Source organism: Rhinatrema bivittatum, chromosome 1 (genome assembly GCF_901001135.1).
Source record: "Rhinatrema bivittatum chromosome 1, aRhiBiv1.1, whole genome shotgun sequence".
NCBI lineage: Eukaryota > Metazoa > Chordata > Amphibia > Gymnophiona > Rhinatrematidae > Rhinatrema > Rhinatrema bivittatum.
The window spans coordinates 281,918,784-281,928,668 of record NC_042615.1 but is presented as its reverse complement, the minus strand read 5'-3'; the positions used below and the strand labels follow the sequence as shown (position 1 = coordinate 281,928,668).

Sequence of the window (9,885 nt, the reverse complement as noted above, 5' to 3'; positions counted from 1 at the left end):
CCCCCCCCCCCCCTTGCTCATAGACCTTCCCGTGTAGCAGCCCCATTCTACACGAGACTTCCCCCTCCCCCTCCTATAACCTTTACAATGCAATACACAAATACCCCTTACGGCTCGGGTTTCCGCCACAAGCAAAAATAACTTTCTGGTTATCTTTGTTCCCCCACTGCGGCCCTAATCAAAACCGGATTTGTTGTTCAAGTCCTTCCTGCAACGCATTATTAAACAGGTCCTTCCCAATATCAGAAAGATGAACCCCATCCCTCCGGAAAAAGCCGCCCAGCAATTCCCACGACCAGTCATGCCTTAGCCAGAAACCACACACACACACTCTTGTTCAGAAGAATGCCACTCTGCTGCATTGCTAGTACCTAGTAAGTGCCTGCCTGTGCCTGGTAATAGTACTGTTTTATTCCAGATGGTATGACACAGTTTATGGAAAAGCAGTGTAGCAAGTCCCCCATTTTGGTGCTTTAACCTCAACTACGGATGCTACGGGTCCAGGCTTAGGTCTGGGCAGGGAAGAAGGCTTCACTTCCAGAACCCCTGGCATGGTCCATCACAGTCTCTGTAATCACTTCAAACTCTAGGTTGAATAACTCCAGAAGTTGCCAGATGGTAAAAAAATAAGTAGGGAAGCAAAAATCAAAACTGCAAGCAGGAACCACATCCTAGGGTCCATCCATTTCCATTCAAGTCCAAACTAGGGTGGGGAAAATCTAAAAGAAAAACTCAGACTGTAATTGCTATTCAAATAAAAGACGGATTTTATTGTAATTTAAGGAAGAAGATACAAGCCAAGATCACAAAAATATGAATCAGCATACATCCAATAATCACCAAAAAGCAGGTGGTTTTTCCGTCCATTCTTCTTCTATTCACTTCCTTTCTTGCTCTTGCACCTTCATCCTGAGAAAAGATATCCTCACCAGTGAGTGCGGGATAGCTGGAGTGTAACTCCAACATCCACCAAAATGTACAGAAAGTAATAGTCCCCAAGTCTAGAAAAATTATCAAAATGGGGTTGCAAACTCTCCAAACTCCTCTACGGTCCAAATCTTCACCAGTTAACTCTCTTGCTTCTCTTTTCTTCAAAACTCTGTTCTCGTCACCTTTGCTTTTACAAATGCTTGGGCAAACAGATCTCTGACCCCCATCCTTTGCAAGCCAGGGGGGAAACCCCTTCAGACTAGTCCAAAAAAATCAAAACCTTTCTTCAAATCCTCTCTCCTACTTTCTCCTGATCCTTCTTTATCCAATGCCTTCTAACCCACTGGGCATGTTCCCAGGGATGATAAATCTCTAGATCTGTCTTGCCCCCCCCCCCCCCCCCGAAAGCTGGGGATAAAGCAATGGGAGAAATGCAACTACCACTAACTCCTCCTAATACCCCTAGCTTAGGAAAACGCATGGGGGAAAATATTAGTGACAGACAAAGCCCCCGTCACAGCAGGATCTCACACACACAGTTTACACATAGGGGCGGATTTTAAAAGGCCGCCGGCGCGCGCAAAGCCCCGGGACGCGCATAAGTCCCGGGGCTTTCGAAAAGGGGCGGGAGGGGGCGTGTCCGGGGCGTCCCCGAAACGACGTGGCGTTTCGGGGGCGTGCCGCGGTGCTTCGGGGGCGGGCCCGGGGGTGTGGCGCCGGCCCGGGGGCGTGGTCGAGGCCTCCAGACCAGTCCCCGGGACCGGCGGACAGAGCGGGGCTGCTGGCGACGCGCGCAAAGTTACGCTTGCTTTCAGCAGGCGTAATTTTGCCGACAAAGGTAGGAGGGGTTTAGATAGGGCCAGGGGGCTGGGTTAGGTGGGGGGAGGGCGAAGGAAAGTTCCCTCCGAGGCCGCTCCGAAATCGGAGCGGCCTCGGAGGGAACAGGCAGCGCGCGCTGGCTCGGCGTGTGCAGGTGGCACAAATGTGCACCCCCTTGCGCGCGCCGACCCCGGATTTTATAAGATACGCGCGGCTACGCGCGTATCTTATAAAATCCAGTGTACTTTTGTTCACGCCTGGTACGCGAACAAAAGTACGCGATCGAGCAAGTATTTAAAATCTACCCCATACTGTTTCAATCCGTTTTTCCACATCAAGATGAGACTCTGAGGAGCAAATATTCAAGCTTGGTTGCTTTACTGTGTTTTCTAGTCAGCACACTGCACTTTCTGCAGTTTAAATATCTCTGTATCAGTACACTGACTATTGCACCCAATGCAGAGATCTCTGATTGACTTTTCTGTTTGCATTTTCAGAGTTCCAGTTATTAGGGATGTGAATCGTTTTTTGACGATTTAAAATATCGTCCGATATATTTTAAATCATCAAAAAATCGTTAGGGCCACGATACAATACCAATTCCCCCGATTTATCGTTAAAAAATCGTAAATCGGGGGAAGGGGGAGGGCAGGAAAACCGGCACACTAAAACCCCCTAAAACCCACCCCCGACCCTTTAAATTAAATCCCCCCACCCTCCCGAACCCCCCCCCCAATGCTTTAAATTACCTGGGGATCCGGCAGTGGTCCAGAACGGCGGCGGTCCGGAACGGCCCCCTCAATAGAATCGTGTTGTCTTCAGCCGGCGCCATTTTTCAAAATGGCCGCCGCAATATGGCGGCGGCCATAGACAAAAACGATTCGACGCAGGAGGTCGTTCCGGATCCCCGCTGGACTTTTGGCAAGTCTTGTGGGGGTCAGGAGGCCCCCCCAAGCTGGCCAAAATTTTCCTGGGAGTCCAGCGGGGTTCCGGGAGCGATTTCTTGCCGCGAATCGTTTTCGTACGGAAAATGGCGCCGGCAGGAGATCGACTGCAGGAGGTCGTTCAGCGGGGGTTCCGGACCGCCGCCATTCTAGACCACCGCAGGATCCCCAGGTAATTTAAAGCATTTGGGGGGGGGGGTTCGAGAGGGTGGGGGATTTAATTTAAAGGGTCGGGGTGGGTTTTAGGGGGGTTTAGTGTGCCGGCTCACGATTTTAACGATTTTTCACGATAGTTTACACACCCAAACGGCAACAATACGATTCCCTCCCCCTCCCAGCCGAAATCGATCGTTAAGACGATCGAGGACACGATTCACATCTCTACCAGTTATAGTGCAATCACGCTATGTGTGCTATACTAATGAAAAACAAGAAAAGATTTTTGAAACATAGTAATATAGTATTTTATAAAAAGAATAGCACAGCAGAGCTAGAACTCACCACACTTTTAACTTCTCTTAGTCCTTCAGTCTTTTCTCACACTTTTATTAATTTTTCTTTGTCTCTCAGAGCTACACAAATACCTTCACCTACAGCCCACAAACCAGAAAACTAAAATGGGCACTTTCTTTCCTTTTTTTTAAAAAAGAAGTCACCAGCAATCCATGTAGATGTCAGCAAGGACAGCTGGTAAAAAAAATACTTCACCTTGATTGGTCCTGCTTCCTGTTGCATCGGAGGTGGACCCTTGGGCTGAGGTGGAATTGATGCAACCCACAGGCAAGGACCTAGGGTTCCCCACCATCAGCAGGTGGAGTGGGCTGAAGTTAGAGGCTGCTGGAGCTTCACCTATACCAGCCCTCGTTCCCCTTGGGCTCAGCCTTTGGGTGCTGGGGCCGGCAGGACTTAGGTGGGCCTTGAGGTTAGTTAGAGATGGAAGATGATTCAGCCCAGAGACAGCAGCCGCTGTATCTTTGTATGTTTGATAAGAGAATGTATTCCATCTACATTGAGAGTATCAATCTTAATGTCAGTCATTATGAACGCCCAGGATATGCTGAACTATCAAAACCCTTTTCAGGGCAGCAGATCTATATATTTGTAATACACCCCATATGTCCCAGCCTAGATACAAGGTCCCTCCATCAAAATGACCTTGCAGTGTATCAATAAAAAACAATAGTTTATCAGTCCCCACCACTCCACTCTTTGTCCAGTTGCGCAATCACACTTCCCTCCTGACCTAACCCTTCCCCAGACAGTCCTGGATCCCACGCGTGGCGCTAATTGCTTGAGTGCCCCCAGTCACTTATTGTTCCAGTACCAAATCCTATCCAGGATAGGACTACGCCATCTAGCGGCTGTTTGAAGTGGTGGGTTCAGAGAGGGTCCACATGAGATCATCTTCTGGCTGCTGTCAAAGTAGGAGGATGAAAGCGGCTAGAGGATGGAGGTCCCTTGGAGGAAAACTAGGTGGGAGCAAGGATTGATGATGGGATGGTGGGGAGTAGATGGAGTGTGTATGGGTTTGTGTTTGGAGGATGGTGGATGGTGGAAGGGGGTGGGATCCAGGACTGTCTGGGGAAGGGTTAGGTCAGGAGGGAAGTGTGATTGCGCAACTGGACAAAGAGTGGAGTGGTGGGGACTGATAAACTATTGTTTTTTTTGATACACTGCAAGGTCATTTTAATGGAGGGACCTTGTATCTAGGCTGGGACATATGGGGTGTATTACAAATATATAGATCTGCTGCCCTGAAAAGGGTTTTGATAGTTCAGCATATCCTGGGCGTTCATAATGACTGACATTAAGATTGATACTCTCAATGTAGATGAAATATTTATTTATTTATTTATTTATTTTAGTTTTTTCTATACCGGCATTCGTGAGGGAATCACATCATGCCGGTTTACAATAAACAGTGGAGTGAAAAAAGGAACAATGAACGAAATAAATACTAGGTGTTAAACATAAAATAGTTACAGTTACAATAAAACAGGGATGAGTGCAACTGGGAGCAAGAGGAAAAATGAAAGGAACTTTAACATAGTATATTAACCGAGATATGACGGGGTACATTATAAGAATTATGTGATTTACAATGATTTGGAAATACATTCTCTTATCAAACATACAAAGATACAGTGTTAAAAAGAGCAAAATTTGATATATCATGTCTGCAGGAAATGCATTTGTCTGATCCTGAGCGTCTGAAATTTAAAAAAAGATTAAGTGGGTATATGTTGTTTTGCTTCTTTTTCTAGTAGACAATGAGGGGTGGACACTCACAAGGACCTTCCCTTTGAGATGGAAAAAAACTATAAAAGATGTTGAGGGGAGATACTTATTTTTGATTGGGACATACCTGGCAATGAAATATCTGATTGTAAATGTGTACACTCCAAACATATATTCTCAGGAATTATTTTCAAATGTGATTACAATTTTGCTTACCTATATAGATTATACACTGTTGATAGGAGGTGACTTTAACGTGGTGGCAGATGGTGTGAAGAATTGTGGACCATCCAGGACACCTAGGCCACAGGAGAAACAGAAAGGGAATCAATTTGTTATGCTGTGAGCTGGGACTGTTAGAGATATGGAGAGTTTTACACCCTCCAATCTACACCAAAGCTGTTCTAGAATAGATTACATTCTACTCTCTGAGGGGTTGTTTCCCAAATTCAGCCAGGGGGTTATCGCTATTTTTGATCATGCCCCTGTATTTGTCCAACTGAGGTTGGGAAAAGAGAAGGAGAAGAATTTTATGTGGACAATAAACTCTGGTTTATTTAAGGATGCTGAGTTTTGTGAACTACTGAGAAGGAAATGGAAACAATATTGCCACTTTAATGACACCCCAGGGATTTCCCTTACATTGCTGTGGGACACTGGGAAAGAGGTGATGCATGGGGAAATCATGGCTTATGTGGCTATGAGAAAATTACAGAGATGGAGAAATTTTGTGCCTCACTTATTTATTGCAGAAATTTAAAAGGACTCATGTAGTATTGTTGTCTAATGAACTTAAGAAATCCTTGGCGGAAATTAGGGCTGCCCTAAACCACCTGCTCCATCTCAAAACTTTTTATTCTATGAATTATTTTAAGTTTCAGCTATATAAATATGGAGACAAGGCAGGGAAATTGATGGCATACTTGGTAAAGGAGATGAGGCAGGAGACTTATGTCACTGGTATACGGAGAGGTGGAGGACAGCTTCTTAACGACACTGCAGAAATCATGGAGGTGCTTTGGGCCTACTATCAGGATCTATATGCCTCTAATCCGTTGGATGAGATGGTGCGCAATGAGTTATTTGTGGGATTCAATATCACAAAGGTGCAAGGGGATTCTCTGTAAAAATTGAATGTGGCTATTTCAGAGGCAGAAACTTTGCGTCGGGAGGGACAGAGGCCCAGAGGACACTGAGATTCAATTATGTTCCAAAGAATCGATGAAAGGGATTGCCAAAGGTTGGAAACGGGCACCTTGTGGAGGAATCTTCAAAAGAGCTGCTGTCAAGTAGCCACAACCGGTGGCTTACAGAGAGATTTCAGCCCTTATAAAAGAACAGCTTACTAACCTGCAGCCCATGTGGCGAAACATAGCCCATGTCGGGGGGACTGAACCTTCACTCTAAGCATTCATGAATAAAAGGTGGAAATGTTTGCCTTAAATCTTCATTTTCCATTTTCATTTTTTGATTAACTCACCATAAGGATCCGTGATCCTTTAGCGCTGTACCATTTTTACTTATGGTTAGTCACCACTAACGTATACCGCTCACCATCTCCACTTCCTATTGGCTCATATCTAGAACTTGACAATTTAGTGCAAAGCATTATTACATGAGCACAGCAAAAGACTGAGAGTTTTAAAGAAACCTGCGTCCCAGTACTCCAGCCTTTCCAAATGCTCCCCTGGATCTTCAAGGTCACTGAAATCAGTCCGCTCAAACCTGTCTTCAGCAGTACAGTTGCTGCCAAGGCACACACAAAAGCAAAATCTGCACAGGCACATGCCTCTTTTAGTAAGCAAAAGGCTGCTATAAAGTTAGCTAGACGTAGACTTGAAGAAGAATGCACCACCGCTGCTGCTGCTGCTGTTGCTAAATGCAGGAAAAGCCTAGCTAGTTGCTGAGCTAGAAATGCTGTGCCAATAGAGGAAAGCAACTGCAGGACAGGAAAGGGGGTAGAGCCAGATTGACCGGTTATCTTAGAAGATCCTGTTCAGCGAACCAGAAATTATGTCCTAGCACTTGCATCTGACATTGGCAACTCACTCTCACACCCTCAGCCAGAAGAGATAATAGATGCTGAGGCAATGGTAGGTAGACTGAACATTTGCTTAAGCGTTCCTCATTGGTAAGTGCCACAGTGATTCATTCCTGCTTTTCAATATAGTGACTCCCAGATAGAGAGTCAGCGGAAGAGTAAGACACTCAGATAACAATGGCATGTGCAGAGCAGATGCTGAAAGCTCAAGTAAAGGGCTTTCTAGGTTTTGTTCCTATTTTTAAGAATAAGGAGGGTAAAGCCAACCAAGAAGCTTTCCATTTTTATTTGACTCCTTTTTGTATGCAGCCTTGGGCCTTTGTTGGTTTGCCAGAAAGGGATCTGGAAACCATACACTCACACAGGATCTGTTATGATTTTTCAAGGGAGGCATTTATGCTAACTAGTCCAGTTAGTGTAACTGGTGCCAACCATTCTGGGAAAGCAGAGGAGAGCATGTAGAGTGCCAATCTGGCACCTATCCTGAGGAGTTCAAAGCATTCAAGGGAGGAGAGTGCCCATCAAGCGCAAACAGTGAGAAGACAACAGCTATAAAGCACTGGATTCCAGACACAAGGCATTTTCCTAGAGAGTGAGGGGAAACCCTATAGCCAACCACTAAGTGAACCTGTAGAATTGAAAATGGAGGGGATCTTGTATGAGTGAGTATATTTATGAGCATAATTATTTGTAACATTATGGGTTCATTATGGGTGTACTTTGACAAATGATCTCTATTGAAGTTGTTGACTTTTAAGAAAAGATTTATTTTGTTGGAACATCATCCTTTGTGTCCAGCCAATTGCATCTTTATTCAGGATGCCGCGCAGTGCAGATGCTCACCTGCCCACCCACCCTCAAGGAGAGAGAAGTGTTTGGCCGTGTGCTCAACTCCTCCCCACCTTCGGATGCCAACATCGTCAGCAAAGGCCAGGACCCGGTGTCGTGTGAGTCAGTACATCATTCAAAGGGGACTGCATGAGCCTTTGCTGATGACACCGTCACTTGGCAAACATAGCAGGCCACATCTAACATAAATTTTGAAATATTTACCAGGCTGGATAAAAGTCAATGATGGGCCTGATTTTGCCTGTGGGCCAAAGTTTGCCCATCCCTGCTCTAGATGACTATCAGGAATCTTCAATAATTTCAGGATCTTCAGCATTCTCAAAGCTCAGGAGCCCTTATACTCCAGACTACTCCAAGCTTCTATATTATTAAGATGCCACTCACAGCATCTTAAATAATTTCTCACCAACGCATTCCCCATGGAGGAAATGTACCTCCCCCTGATATCATCCTTTCTTCCTCACCCATCTGTTAACTCTGAAGCCAGCATTATCTTATTCCTCTTAGTACCCCTCCTTACAAAGGATGCTTGCAAAGGGCAAGAGATCTGCACTTTACACAGAACTCCCTGAACTTTTTGTGAACCCTGAGCAGCAGGAACCATCCAGAAGCTTTCAGAATACGTGAAGCTTGTTAGTGATCCTAGGTAGGGTTACAATAGTAACATAGTAATGACAGCAGAAAAGGACCAAATGGTCCATCCAGTCTGCCCAGCAAGCTTCTTATGGTAGCATCTGCCGCTCCATGCAGGTTACCCCCCATGTTTCTCTTAAGGGTAGCAATTGCCGCTCTGTACAGCTTTCCCCAAGCCCTATGATAATCCATAAAAAAATGTACTGCTAGCAACATTTTTACTGGGTGATGAGCTTTCTTGAAAATTCTGACAGTGCTGCTTTATGTGCTTTTCTTATGGACTTGGCTGTACAAGCAGTCCTGTGCTTTTTCCCTTATGTCTGCACATCAGTACCCCAGACTGTGAAAGTCCGTTCCAAAAATAGGATTCTTCTAGCCTTCAGACTCCTCACACAGCCAAACCTGTCACAGGTGCTTGCCACATTCAGGGAGTGAAAGGAGGGCTCACTGGTCTTCAGTCCTGGAGCGGGAGTCCTGAAGGGGGTTCTGGCATAAAGAAGTCCTTACAGTAACTAAACTCCAAGAGACCCTCTGGCAGGATGTGCACAGAGGAGACTCCCCTCAAAAAGGCTAAAAAGCTGATTAGGCAGGGAGGCCTCACCGGGGAATAAAAAACAAAACGTCTTTACTGCTTGGTGTCTACACTGACTTGAAACTGGCCACACCAAATCTACAAAACGACCAAGTTATAAGCCAAAGAGCAACCAATCCTGGCTCTCCTAGGTGGGAGAAGAGCAAGGGGGATGGATAGCTCAAGAGGTGTTACATTTCATGGAATGGAATTAAGGGCTTATAGTGACGGGCTGAAAGGTCCTGCCACACTTCCTTAAAATCACTTTTCATTTCCTCTACTCCAGGCGTGGAGACTTTGTTGCAGATCTTAGTATCATCTCTAAATAGACAAACTTTACCTTCTGCAATGTCGCTCACAAAGATATTGAACAGAACTGGTCCCGATACCGATCCCTGTGGCACTCCACTTGCCATGGCTCTCTCTTCAGAGTAGGTTCCGTTTACCATTAAATGCTGTCTCCTATCGGTCAAACAGTTTGTAATCCATGCCACCACCTTGGCGTTCACATTCAAGCTTTTCATTTTATTAACAAGCTTTGCTGAAATCCAAGTAGGTCACATTGAGCGCTCTTCTTTGATCCCATTCTCTATTCACAATCAAAAAAATCAATCAGATTTGTCTGTCAGGACCTTCCCCTGGCGAAACCATGCTGCCTCAGATCCAGCAATCCACCCAATTGTAGATAGTTCACTATCCTTTCCTTCAGCAGTATCTCCATTAATTTTCCCACCACCGAGGTGAGGCTAACAGGCCTGCAGTTTCCAGCCTCCTCTCTACTACCACTCTTGTGAAGTGGGACCACCACTGCTCTTCTCCAGTCCCACAACACCATTCCCATTTCCAGGGATCTATTGGAC

The 9,885-nt window shown here is 45.6% G+C and overlaps 1 long non-coding RNA gene across 1 annotated transcript in view; it reads right to left on the bottom strand.

The window, feature by feature from the left end:
* Window positions 1-639: 639 nt before the first annotated feature.
* LOC115087972 overlaps window positions 640-9,885 on the bottom strand; it is a 121,871-nt gene continuing 112,625 nt past the window's right edge. Inside the window, exons 5-6 of the long non-coding RNA XR_003855677.1 lie at window positions 5,148-5,230; window positions 640-909 (exon numbers count right to left, since the gene is read on the bottom strand). This is a non-coding gene — a long non-coding RNA (uncharacterized LOC115087972). The remainder of the gene's footprint in view (window positions 910-5,147; window positions 5,231-9,885) is intronic.